General features: G+C 36.4%; 1 protein-coding gene across 8 annotated transcripts in view; it reads right to left on the bottom strand.

Annotated features, from left to right (window-relative positions):
• The window catches only part of RABGAP1L (RAB GTPase activating protein 1 like), a 705,589-nt gene that overhangs the window by 589,140 nt on the left and 102,368 nt on the right, over nucleotides 1-14,081 (bottom strand). Inside the window, exon 1 of one of the 8 annotated variants that reach the window (XM_032641811.1) lies at nucleotides 10,282-10,303. The exons of the other annotated variants lie outside the window; for them this stretch is intronic. The gene's annotated coding sequence lies outside the window, so the exon portion shown is untranslated. Of the gene's footprint in view, nucleotides 1-10,281; nucleotides 10,304-14,081 lie in introns of those variants that run through there. 8 annotated transcript variants of the gene reach the window in all.

Here is a 14,081-nt window from a genome sequence, read left to right as displayed (position 1 = left end):
TATAGAAGCCCAGTGAGCAAAAGCCTCAATAGTAACGATACAATCTCAGCTCTGTACTGACAAATAGCTTTCATTTTTTAGAGAAACATCATAAATAAGAATTCATTAAGATACATAATAAAATCACATAGAAATAAGTTACCTAAATTCCCAGATCTTTATTTTTGCATGTAAAAGATTACCAATGATCAGAAACTGTGATAAAAAATAGCCATAAATTGTTAACTGAAACAAAATACAGTAGTGACATATAAATTAGTTTCTGGGTAAAAATGAGATTGTATTTGCTTTAGAGTTACTCCAAACATATTGGTCAAGATCAACTAACCTAGTTAAATTAAAAGAAAGAAAATTTTTTTAAAAATTAGAATAAGACACTGTACTCTCTCTTTGCATCAAGCCAGATTAATAGAAAGTCACCCTGGCCCTCAACAGTCATGTTCACTGAGTAGCCTATATCTTCAGTTTGAAATACTATATCCTCAGTTTGAAAAAAAAAAAAAAATTATATGAAATTCATTACTAAAAATGCTATTATATTAGTGAAGATATTACCCAACATACTGTATACTATTAACTACTTTGGAAGCTTTAGGAATCCCATCAACACTACCACTTTGTTTGTAAAGGATTTTCATAAACTCTAAAATTCAGCTAATTCGAACATTTTTTAATATTTGTTAGGATATTATTGTTATTTCTTCTTTATAGGTAAGAAACGTAAAGTCCAGAAAAGTTATTTTACTCAAATTTATGTGGCTATTAAGTAGGTCTTGTACTCGAGAGACAATGTGATCTGTCCACAGTGTGCCTCTCTCTGCCAACAATGCATACCCACACTTACTAGAAAACAGTGTTTATACTGTAGCTTTCCAAAATTTAAAAGTATGCTATGGAGCATTTTATACAAGACTATAAACAAATTAAATATACCATTTTTTAAGTTTCAAAATAGCGGCAGCTGAGCAGTCAATACTTAATCTGATCCTTGTTTTTCAAAGGTTTAGTTTTCTAGTAGCATGGCTTTTTTTTCCCATAAACAAGACAAGAGATTAGTCCTGTCCAAATATGAGCTTAGTAAATAGTAAAAACATATATATAATACTTCCTGTGAATACTTGAGGATACCTTGCTCAAGGCATCCAAAAAGATCAAGTATATAACAAAGATAAAGTCAGTAAGTTCTGAGGAAATTCCAAACATATTATTGTACCAGTGAACAAAATATAACTTACTAAAATAGAAATTATTATAATCTAATATTCATAATTTTAATATGATTCCTTTAAACTGCTATGAACTCCTATAATAAACACTGTCTATACAAATTAAATGCTAATTAATCATGCACTTTATTGTACTATTTCTTCTAAGTTTGCCTTAAATTCCTTATAAGAATAAAAGAGCTAATTCTTTTTCAGATATAAAATTTAGTTCCCTCAACTTAAAAGTCGGGTCAGGGCTTCCCTGGTGGCGCAGTGGTTGGGAGTCTGCCTGCCGATGCGGGGGACGTGGTTTCGTGCCCCAGTCCGGGAGGATCCCGCGTGCCGCGGAGCGGCTGGGCCCGTGGGCCATGGCCGCTGGGCCTGCGCGTCCGGAGCCTGTGCTCCGCAATGAGAGAGGCCACGGCGGTGCAAGGCCCGCGTACCGCAAAAAAAAAAAAAAAAAGAAGTCGGGTCAAAGAGGACAGAAGACTTCTCTCACATTCCCTATTCTTTGCTTCAGCTTGCACCTCTCATGGGTTTTAAAATACTATTTTCTATATTATGGTTTTTAAGTTACAAAACTATTATCTATACTCATTGTAAAAAGCTAATGAATACCAAAGTGTATAGGGAAAAAATAATTTCTCCTTTCTCTCTCTAATCTCAGACCCTTTGGAACCAATACTACGAGTTTAGTATGCACCCTCCTTACCTTTCTTTTGCTCGTTTTGAAAATTTAAAGTTTTATATTGTTTGTCAAGCACTCACAGGTAAGTAGCAAAATGGGTACAATTTTCCTAATATAATGTCCTATCTTAAACTCCAATGCAAAAGGAAATTTAGGTTTTCCTCAAATGGGAACACACATCACCTTATTTTGATGATCTTTGATGCACTGCTTTTTTCCTGGGTTATAAATAAAAAATCCTGCCACCAACCAACAGTGCGACCCTAGAGAAAGCACCTAACCCCCTTGGGCCTCTGCTTCCTCTTCTAGAAAATGGGAGAGGTAACAATACATGAACTCTAAGGATTCTTCCAGCACTAAAACTGAGTAATTTTTTTCTATCAAGCTGTATTAGTCATTTCCAAAATTATATTTCATTAAAGCACATAAGGTTTCCTACAGAGACAAGCAAGGTCTATTATGAATAACATGTCAGAAATTAGATAGATATTATTAGCACCACAAGCAACTATTGCAAATATTAAGTGTTTCATTGGGGAGTTCAAAGCGTTCAATCTTCTCTTATTAACTCCATAAATAATGTAGAAAGCAAACTGCTATTACACTTATTTTCTCAAGGATGTCACAGTCTAGTAGGGGAGGAAAATAAGTAAACGGACAATTACAACCTGTACGGTAAGTTCTACGATAGCCGTAAGTACAGAATGTTAACAAAGCAGAGAGAAGACACACCCAACATTATTTATAATATAGCAAATAGCTAACTTGACCCAAAATTTGAAATCAAACCTCCTAAGAATGGGATGATGGTGTTATCATATTAATAATAATTATCATATTAATTACAGCAGCTGTTTATTGAATGCTTTGTCAGACATTACTATATTGTTGCATTTACATTTCTAAACAACCTCCATATAACAAATAATAAAACTGGTTTCCGGAAAGTAGAAGTGATTTGTCCAAACCACAAAGCTATTAAGCCCGTGACTATGACTCCAAAACTGCAGAGTCTTTTACACATTATACTCTGCCACTTCCCTAGCCTATCAGTAGAAAAGATTATAAATTCCCTGTGTGATCCTGGGCAAGTCACACACTTTAAAGTCTCACTTTCCACATTTCTGGAACACAAATATTGCTTGCTTATAGGCTGACTATGTTAATGTAAAGCTGAAATGAAAAAATTCACAGGGAAAGTACACCATAAATTCTAGAGCTGTTGCCGATTATAAATTATTATTACAACTGTCACTATTATTTAGAAAAGAAATTTGGCCTTCCATACTGCCCAGTGAGTCTCTACTCAAAACAGAGATTTAAACAGCTTTTAACACCAAGTTAGCATCCATACAGACACCAAAAATTCTGCATATCTTGCATGGCTTTAGGGTTAATTGATGGAAAAATAAAGATGAAATGTTACATGTCACATATGCAACACGCTTATAGAGATTCAGTTCTTCTCAGGGCTGGTCACATAGGCATCCTCTGCCTAGCATGTACCAAAAATCCAGACTCCTGAAGGAAAGCTGGTGTTCAGCACAAACCACATTGCTTGTCCTAAAAGTTTAGGCACGGTGAGCTACTATTCTCAGTTCTGGGAATGGTGGAAACCCTCCCGAAAGCCAAGTTTCCAAATGCCAGTCAACAACCAACCTTATAAGCAGGCCTTTTAGGAATGGTAGTGTCAGTCCTCCTATGTTAACTCTTTTCTGTACAGCCCTATTTTGGTATTTACATTTTAAGTAAAAAAAGAAATTTAATACAAAACAATATCATCTGTGGGTAAAATAATATGGATTCCTCAGAAGCTCGATTCCATTTAAAACAGTTGAATCAAGCCATATAAAGCTTTGATCAATTATCAAAAGCATAACAATTTTCTATGGTACAATGGAATAATTTACCTAAATATATAAACCTTAAAGAAAACAGATAAAGAATAATTTAAAAACAATATGAGAATAAAGAGGATGGGTAAACTTATTAAAATATATTAAAAATAGAAAAAATCAAATTAATATTTAAAGCACAAATACAATATTCACACGTAAGACTTATTTAACTTTTGTTGACTTGCTTTTTTTTGGTTGCACAGCATGTGGGATCTTAGTTCCCCGGCCAGGGATCGAACCTGCACCCCCTGTTATTTCACTTTTGATAATTAACTGCCTAAAGTCCTACTAAATAAAAATAACATTTTATGTAGTCATTCCTCCCACTTCCCTTCAAATCAGCCAAGATCTTTAAAAAAAAAAAAAAACTATGCTGCCATTATAAATAAGAACAAAATATTAGTAACTAAGCAGTGTTTACTAGTGATATAAAATAATTATATCATATCTATAGATACTTAATACCTCCCCTTGTCCCTACCCCAAAAAAAGTCATACAAAAGAGACAAATACAAAGACTTTAAGGAAGACTAGCAAAAAGCCCTGGATTCAAATCCTCATGTTGCCTCTTCTTAGCTATTTCTTAGCAGGCAAAATAACATGCTTTAGTTTCCTCCCTCTGCCAAAGAAAAAAAGTAAATAAAAAGATAATTTACTTTATAGGATTCCTTGCTTTAGTATGAAAAACACTATGCAATAAACACTTGGGATGGATGTTAACATATGGTAGAAATCATTAAATAGTGGTTATTATCCTTGCCATTATTATGACAATTAAAAGACTATCAGGGCTTCCCTGGTGGCGCAGTGGTTGAGAGTCCGCCTGCCGATGCAGGGGACACGGGTTCGTGCCCCGGTCTGGGAGGGTCCCACATGCCACGGAGCGGCTGGGCCGATGAGCCATGGCCACTGAGCCTGTGCGTCCGGAGCCTGTGCTCCACGATGGGGGAGGCCACAACAGTGAGAGGCCCACGTACAGCAAAAAAAAAAAAAAAAAAAAAAAGACTATCAGTTAAGAAGACTATCTAAAATAAACACTTTTTTCCCCCAGAAATGTATCAGAAAATTTATCTGTGGGACTGGTTAATTTCATTAGATACTAGTTCAATTAGACACTGTCAGTTTAGGTCCAAATAGGAGAGAGAGCACAGAAATAATCTGAACAGGAAAAGTTTATTATAAAAAAATTTTCTCTGTAATAGGAGAGTGACTATAAAGAGAATTCTAAAGAACAACCTAAGGCTGAGGAAGAGTACCCCAAAGAAGAGCAAACTTGGAAAGAAGATCCTCCCCCTAAAGCTGGTATTCTGACCTCACTGTAGAAGATATGACTGCAGCCCAGTGGATGACAAAGAAGTTTTCTGGACTGCCCAGGCAAAGCTGGACCACAAGCAAACAGGAAACAACCCTCTAGGGTGCAGGTAGCCAAGGGTGGCCGGCAGGTGAACAAAGGAAATCAGGACTCCCGGAGGCAGCTCAGAGGCAGAGTGGTACAAAGCCTGAGGCCCACAGTGTCTGTATCTGGAGGGCTGCAGGAAGATCTCGCTGAGCCAGGACCAGGACTATGAGTTCACAGGGGGAATGCATGCACTGTGTGCACAGCTGGAGCACAGCAGCACTGGATGTCCCAGAATCTTGTAGCAAGAGCAAGAACAATCACAGCACACCAGAACCAAGAAGAGTCCCACCCTCCTGCAGTATCTCTCCAGCACCCTCTACTGGCACAATTTAATATTGTGCTTGCTGCAAAGAAGATGCATAAAGTTGCACTAATGCAGATCAAGTAAGAGGGTAGATTTGGAACCAAGAGGCAATAAATTGATAATTGGCATAGGATACAGTTAAAATACCTCATCTCTTCTAATAACTTAACAGCCCGGTTAGAAATCAAAATTTCTTAAACCAATAAATTAAGAAGTTATTTTCTTAAAGTAAATCAAGAATGTAAATTGTTATAGCCACTATGGAAAACAATATGAAGATTGCTCAAAAAGTTAAAAATAGATCTACCATATGATCCAGCAATTCCACTTCTGGGTATATACCCAAAGGAAATGAAAACAGGATATCAAAGAGATAACTGCACTCTCATGTTTATTGCAGCATTACTTGCAACAGCCATGATATGGAAACACCCTAAGGGCCCGGCAGTAAATGAATACATAAAGAGGATGTGGTATATACAGTGGAATATTATTCATCCATGAGAAAAAAGGACACCCCACCATTTGCAACAACAAAAGTGGATCTTGAGGACATTATGCTAAGTGAGATAAGCCAGACAGAGACATAAAACTGTATGATATTACTTATATGTGGAATCTAAAAACGTCAAACTTGTAAAAACAAAGAGTAAAGTGGTGTTTACTGGGGAGTGAGGGAACAGGAGAGATGTTGTTTAAGAGTACAAACATGCAACTAGTAGTAAATAAGTCCTAGAGATCTAACACACAGTATAGTGAATATAGACAACAACACTGTATATAATCAAACTTTCTAAGAGACTAGATCTTAATTATTCCAACCTCAAGAAGAAATAATTGATAATTATACGACATGACAGAGGTGTTAACTACTGCTACAATGGCAATCGTATTACAATATATAAATGTATCAAATCAACATGTTGTATACCTTAAGTTTACACAATGTTATATGTCAAATATATTTCAGTTTAAAAAAAAACCAAACTACTACATTTAAACAACCTGGAACTCTCTCCTCTGCTAGGACCTGGTAGCCCCTTTGTCCATAACTATCTTGATTAGTCACCTTAAGTTAAATAAAGCTAAGTAAAGATCTTTTGCCACTGGAAAAACAATTAATTAATTAAGAAATTATTATTATATTATAGAAGCATACTATGATTTACAAAAGGATTCAAAAAGAGCTCCAGTAGAGGTCTATCGATTGTACCAATGTCAATTTCCTAGTTTGTACATTATACTATAGTTATGTAAGATGTTACTATTGGGGGAAGCTGGGGGAAGTGTACATGGGGCATCTCTATACTATTATTTTAACTTCCTGTGAGTCTGTAATTATTTCACATTTAAAAGTTCATTTGAAAATGAGTCCTGGGCTTCCCTGGTGGCACAGTGGTTGAGAGTCTGCCTGCTGATGCAGGGGACACGGGTTCGTGCCCCGGTCTGGGAAGATCCCACATGCCACGGAGCAGCTGGGCCCGTGAGCCATGGCCACTGAGCCTGCACATCCGGAGCCTGTGCTCCGCAACGGGAGAGACCACAACAGTGAGAGGCCCGCGTAACGCAAAAAAAAAAAAAAAAAGAGCCCCAAGACATCTAGAATAAACTTAGAAAAACTTTTCACAGAAAGCAATGTACGTTTTCATTGCTAAGTAGTTCTTAATATACGATGCTAAAAAGGTAATAGTATTATATACATACCTCTGGAGTGCCACCACCCCCCACCACTGGCTGCCAGCGAAAGCTAGCAATGGAAGACACTGAAAATTCTGTCCTAATTACAAGCTCCAGTCCAAAAGCTGAGAGAAGATAGAAGCTTCCAATTTCTCATTCTCCAAAGCACCTGATGATGCCGATAACTCTTTATCAATTGTCACTTGAAACAACTATCAGAGAACAATGAAAGTATTTTGTATAAATATATCCTGTTTTTCTAAGGTAAAAGAGAGTTACCTTTCTACTGCCTTATATGAAAACTCAAAGAAGACAAATGAGTAAGTTCAAAAACAACTTGTAAAATATTATGCAGGGGCTTCCCTGGTGGCGCAGTGGTTAAGAATCCACCTGCCAATGCAGCCAGCCAACAGAGGTTCAAGCCATGGTCCAGGAAGATGCCACATGACGCGGAGCAACTAAGCCCAAGCACCACAACTACTGAGCCTGCACTCTAGAGCCCGTGAGCCACAACTACTGAGCTCACATGCCACAACTACTGAAGCCCATGCACCTAGAGCCCATGCTCCGCAACAAGAAAAGCCACCGCAATAAGAAGGCTGCGCACCACAATGAAGAGTAGCCCCCAATCACCGCAACTAGAGAAAGCCATGTGCAACAACAAAGACCCAATGCAGCCAAAAATAAACAATTAATTAATTAATTTAAGAAATATATATTATTCAGACTTTGGATCACCCCACTAACTTTTTCTCATTTTCAGGATGGAGAAAAATGACATCCATTAAGAAAAATTATTAAGACATCTCTGGCATTCCTATACACTAAGGATGAAAAATCTGAAAGTGAAATCAAGAAAACACTCCCATTTACCATTGCAACAAAAAGAATAAAATATCTAGGAATAAACCTACCTAAGGAGACAAAAGACTTGTATGCAGAAAATTATAAGACACTGATGAAAGAAATTAAAGATGATACCAATAGATGGAGAGATATACCATGTTCTTGGATTGGAAGAATCAACATTGTGAAAATGACTCTACTACCCAAAGCAATCTACAGATTCAATGCAATCCCTATCAAACTACCACTGGCATTTTTCACAGAACTAGAAGAAAAAATTTCACAATTTGTATGGAAACAAAAAAGGCTCTGAATAGCGAAAGCAATCTTGAGAACGAAAAATGGAGCTGGAGGAATCAGGCTTCCTGACTTCAGACTATACTACAAAGCTACAGTAATCAAGACAGTATGGTACTGGCACAAAAACAGAAACACAGATCAATGGAACAGGATAGAAAGCCCAGAGATAAACCCACGCACATATGGTCACCTTATCTTTGATAAAGGAGGCAGGAATGTACAGTGGAGAAAGGACAGCCTCTTCAATAAGTGGTGCTGGGAAAACTGGACAGGTACATGTAAAAGTATGAGATTAGATCACTCCCTAACACCATACACAAAAATAAGCTCAAAATGGATTAAAGACCTAAATGTAAGGCCAGAAACTATCAAACTCATAGAGGAAAACACAGGCAGGACACTCTATGACATAAATCACAGCAAGGTCCTTTTTGACCCACCACCTAGAGAAATGGAAATAAAAACAAAAATAAACAAATGGGACCTAATTAAACTTCAAAGCTTTTGCGCAGCAAAGGAAACCATAAACAAGACCAAAAGACAACCCTCAGAATGGGAGAAAATATTTGCAAATGAAGCAACTGACAAAGGATTAATCTCCAAAATTTATAAGCAGCTCATGCAGCTCAATAACAAAAAAACAAACAACCCAATCCAAAAATGGGCAGAAGACCTAAATAGACATTTCTTCAAAGAAGATATACAGACTGCCAACAAACACATGAAAAAATGCTCAACATCACTAATCATTAGAGAAATGCAAATCAAAACTACAATGAGATATCATCTCACACCAGTCAGAATGGCCATCATCAAAAAATCTAGAAACAATAAATGCTGGAAAGGGTGTGGAGAGAAGGGAACACTCTTGCACTGTTGGTGGGAATGTAAATTGATACAGCCACTGTGGAGAAAAGTATGGAGGTTCCTTAAAAAACTACAAATAGAACTACCATATGACCCAGCAATCCCACTACTGGGCATATACCCTGAGAAAACCATAATTCAAAAAGAGTCATGTACCAAAATGTTTATTGTTACAATAGCCCGGACATGGAAACAACCTAAGTGTCCATCATCGGATGAATGGATAAAGAAGATGTGGCACATATATACAATGGAATATTACTCAGCCATAAAAAGAAACGAAATTGAGCTATTTGTAATGAGGTGGATAGACCTAGAGTCTGTCATACAGAGTGAAGTTAAGTCAGAAAGAGAGAGACAAATACCATATGCTAACACATATATATGGAATTTAAGGAAAAAAATGTCATGAAGAACCTAGGGGTGAAACAGGAATAAAGACACAGACTTACTAGAGAATGGACTTGAGGATATGGGGAGGGGGAAGGGTAAACTGTGACAAAGCGAGAGAGAGGCATGGACATATATACACAACCAAACGTAAGGTAGATAGCTAGTGGGAAGCAGCCGCATAGCACAGGGAGATCAGCTCGGTGCTTTGTGACCGCCTGGAGGGGTGGGAAAGGGAGGGTGGGAAAGAGGGAGATGCAAGCGGGAAGAGATATGGGAACATATGTATATATATAACTGATTCATTTTGTTGTGAAGCTGAAACTAACATACCATTGTAAAGCAATTATACTCCAATAAAGAAAAAAAAAGACATCTAAAACTCGTGATTTTACATCTAGGCAACTTAAAGTCAGTGACTTGAGCTCCTTTCTAAATAAAACTATTTAACAACTTGCTAGGGTGAAGGCAAAAATAACTGCTACATAAATTCAGCAAAAGACCCTCAGAATGGTCTAACATCCAATTATATCAGCCCCAAAATAATTAACAGTTCAGGTTCTACTATCTATCTACTTTAGGGATATCAAATCATATTAGAAAATTGCTTATTCTGTGAGAAGAAAAGAGCCCTAGTTGATTTTCTTTTTTCAGTACTCCATTGCTTGGAAACATTTTCCTCAAGAAAATAACACAAGGAAAGGTACCTGTCAATCACTCATGCTATGAGGTATGGTACTTAACACTTCAACTTCTCACTATGTAGTGTTTGCTGCAAGTCAGAAAGCACAAATTAAGAACTGAAGCAGAATTTATTATCAAAACAGGCACATCTCTGAATCACTCTACAAATGATCAAACTGCTTTCTAGTAATGATGTGTTTTATATTTTATATATATATATATATATATATATATATATATATATACACTTTAATGTATATGTAGACTGTACTCCCCCAAATTAGGATCAGATAAAAGTGATTCATGGAAATTCTTTCTTCCTAGTAGTAATGGCCCATGTTACTCAGTACAAACAAAGCTGTATACTTAAAACAAATCTAGTAATTATACTCTGCTTGCTGTATCAATACTTCATTCTGGTTCACACATCAAGCATCAGGGCAAATCCCTGGGAACAAAGTGATCTGACAGACATAAAACCCTGAAGCCAAAATTCTCTTCCCAACTAACCCTCCAAAAGGTCTGGAATTACCATCATTAGAACTCCACTTCTTGTTAGGGAGCTGTAAAGAGACCCATTTTCCAAATGTATATGGTATTATTTTCCCTGAATTATTTTATGTCAAATTAAGAAGTAATACTTGGCAAAAATCAACTAGTCAGAAAATTAATACAGCAAAAAATGAAAAGCTTCCCCCTCGCTTTTCGGGTATCTAGCAAAACCAGCAATCTATTCAAAGCATTGATGTGGGTGCTATATAATAGTGTTAGGGTATTTAAAATACTAAATAAAGGTTTAAAAATCCATATCAATTTAATGGTATGTAAGAAAATCTTTTGCAGTATTTCTACACATGATGAGACCAAAACCCATGAAAATGTCAGCTGGAGAGGGACAGAGAAGATTGCTATCTCCACTTTGGAAACACCAGAAAGAGACTGACCTGATCAGATCTGCTTTAACATTTTAACTGGAGCCTCTCAATAATTAGGCTTAGGCCGCTCTTCTCACACATTTCAGATTACAATCATCTTGCTTTCTCCTCTCAGCTCTTATTATTGGTCTTCTCATCTACAAATGTATCAGCTTTTCTCCCAGGGCACGGTGCCCCTGGGTTTGAAGTCACTGAACAATCACTTGGATGCCCATTTATACTCTCACTTTCAAATTCTGCTGGAAATACACCAAAGAATGCCAATCCATTTATTTTCTAACTGGTTTGATTAATTTTAAACTTAGCAAGTAATCAAAATTTAATTGGGTACAGTCTCTAAAAGTATACACTCAGAAGTCAGATGGCCTTGGTTTAAACCCTGGCTCTATCAGTTCCTGGCCAAGTGACCAAGTTACTTAATCTCATTAAGCCTCTGTCTCATCTTCTGCAAAAAAAAAAATAGGGTAATAATTAAAATGTTTTCCTCACATGTTGTTATGACAATTAAATTTTACAATGGCCATCACACAAAAATGTTAATATTATTTTCTTCCTTATGTCCAGTTCCTAAATAAAGCTTAACTTGTAAAATCTAACACAGGTGACTGAGAAAAGCAAAAGAACATTAGAAATTTTCAAAACGTGAGAGCAGTTTTCACATACCCTCTAAACAGGTTAGGATTCTGTTAGGTGCAATGTTCTGTTACTCTCTGCACATTACAGTGAATGTAGTCAATACCCTTAACTTTATAAAATTTCTATATACTTTTTATTCATTTACTCAACAAGTTTTTAAAACGAAGTAGAGAGTAAGAATATTTATTCTAGACCAGATAGACTTGGTATTTAATTGTATAACCTTGAGAAAGCTATTTAACCTCTCTGTGCCTCAGTTTCCCTGACTGTACAATGAAGATAATAGTACCTATACCTCATAAGTAGCACCTAGAACAGTGCTCAGCACAGAGAAAATGCTAAGTAAGGACTAAGTAACTGCAAAGCTCTGGTTCCTAGCACAGGGCCAGATATTGGAGATTCTGAGATAAATGACACAGTACTTGCCTTCAAAGGGGTTGAGACCAATAATCACAGTATAATTTGTCAAATATCTACACATGAGGAATGCTTGTACCCTTGAATGCACAGAGAAATAGATTTTTTCATGATAAAAACTAATATTTTTAAAAACCAAAATACTGAAAATTAGCATTCAGAATGGCTGATGGGTACACTGCCGTTCAATATATTATTCTTTCTACTTGTGTGTATGTTGGAAATTTCACATAATGGGAAGTTGTTTTTAAAAATAATTTTCTCATAAAGTAAGCCAAAATTATGTAACTTGAAGGATTTACTTTCACACCGATATCTTTATACTATAAATGAACTTTGTCAGCAGCAATGCTTTAAAAAAAAAAAAAAAAAAAAAAAAAAAAACCAGAGGTTAAGAATTCTCATGACAAGACTGCCACCTACTGGATTACCTTAAATTCCACTACATACATTTTGTGATTTAAACACATTAAGTACCACATATAATCCGATAAAAAGCAAGAGTTTCTTTTTTGAAAAAACAAAGATAAATCGAAGTATTTAAAAAATACCCCATATCACAGGAAATTCTGTCTGCTATGTTGAACAAAGTATTCTTTGGGGAAGACCCATTAGCCTGAAGCAATCTCAAGTTAATTTTAGTTTGGATGTTTAGAGGTCATCTGACAGAATGTGTGAAAAAGGAGGCAAAAACACTTAACAGATTTGGTAATTACTGCTGAGCATATGAACCCACAGTTGTTAAATATTATCATCGACATTAATTATATTAAAATAAAAGCAATATGTTAAGCGGTTATATATGGAATGAATTTTTTTACCTATCTTAATGGTATACAAATGGTAGGTAAAATTCTGGCTTAGGTAGAATTTCTAATGATAATGATATATACTGATTCAAAAAGTGCTTTAACTCAAACAACTTGAGATAATGTGCTCTGGAAAAATGCCTCAAAATTATTCAAAAAGTAGCTTAAGTGATGATGAAGACACTAATGTCGAAGATTATTGTGGAGAGTCTGAATAAATTTGTCTTATGAACATGAAAGGGGCAAAAAGCAACATTTCTAAGTTATTATGTATAATATATTTTAAATGTATGCATAAATGTTTATCTAAGTTAACAAAGAAAACATAATTAGGTATCTGACTATTTCACCTATATTCACCAAGGTTTCTATATTTAAGTTAATCCAAGACTGGATCAGACAAGAATTATGAATGAAAGCTAAACCAAGGAGGAAATTTTGATGAGAAGCAAGATATTTTCATGGGTCTCCCCACAAACTGCTTACTAGCTGCAAGGGAGGGGGGGGAAAAAGGAATTACAATGGAGAAACCAGACATCTTGACTGGTAATCAAATTTAACATCACCAGAAAGGGACAGAGGGTTATCAAGCACCTCCAAATGTGATACACTGTGAAGGAGAAAACATCACCTATGCAAATAAACTATCTGAATTTAATCATGAGGAAATATTAGATAAACCCAAACTGAGCAACGTTATATTAAAAAGAGGGGAAAGGAGGAGTAGGAGGACATGGAGTTCATCTCTCTCCACGGATGTGGAGAAAGGAGGAGTAGGAGGACGTGGAGTTCATCTCTCTCCACGGATGCATCAGGAATATATTTATAGATGCAACAACTCTCATAGAACACTGGCTGAACACTAGCAGAAGACCTTGGACACCGGAAAGGACTGTAAAGATCCCTGCATAACTGGTACGAACAACTTGTGGGGGCTTGGTTCCTTGACTGGAACTTGGGCCTCAGGCTCTGAGGTGGGAGCACCAAGTCCAGGATACTGGACCACTAGAGAATTCCTGGCTGCAG

This window comes from Phocoena sinus, chromosome 1 (assembly GCF_008692025.1).
Source record: "Phocoena sinus isolate mPhoSin1 chromosome 1, mPhoSin1.pri, whole genome shotgun sequence".
Taxonomy (NCBI): Eukaryota; Metazoa; Chordata; class Mammalia; order Artiodactyla; family Phocoenidae; genus Phocoena; species Phocoena sinus.
This window is presented reverse-complemented; position numbering and strand designations above follow the sequence as displayed.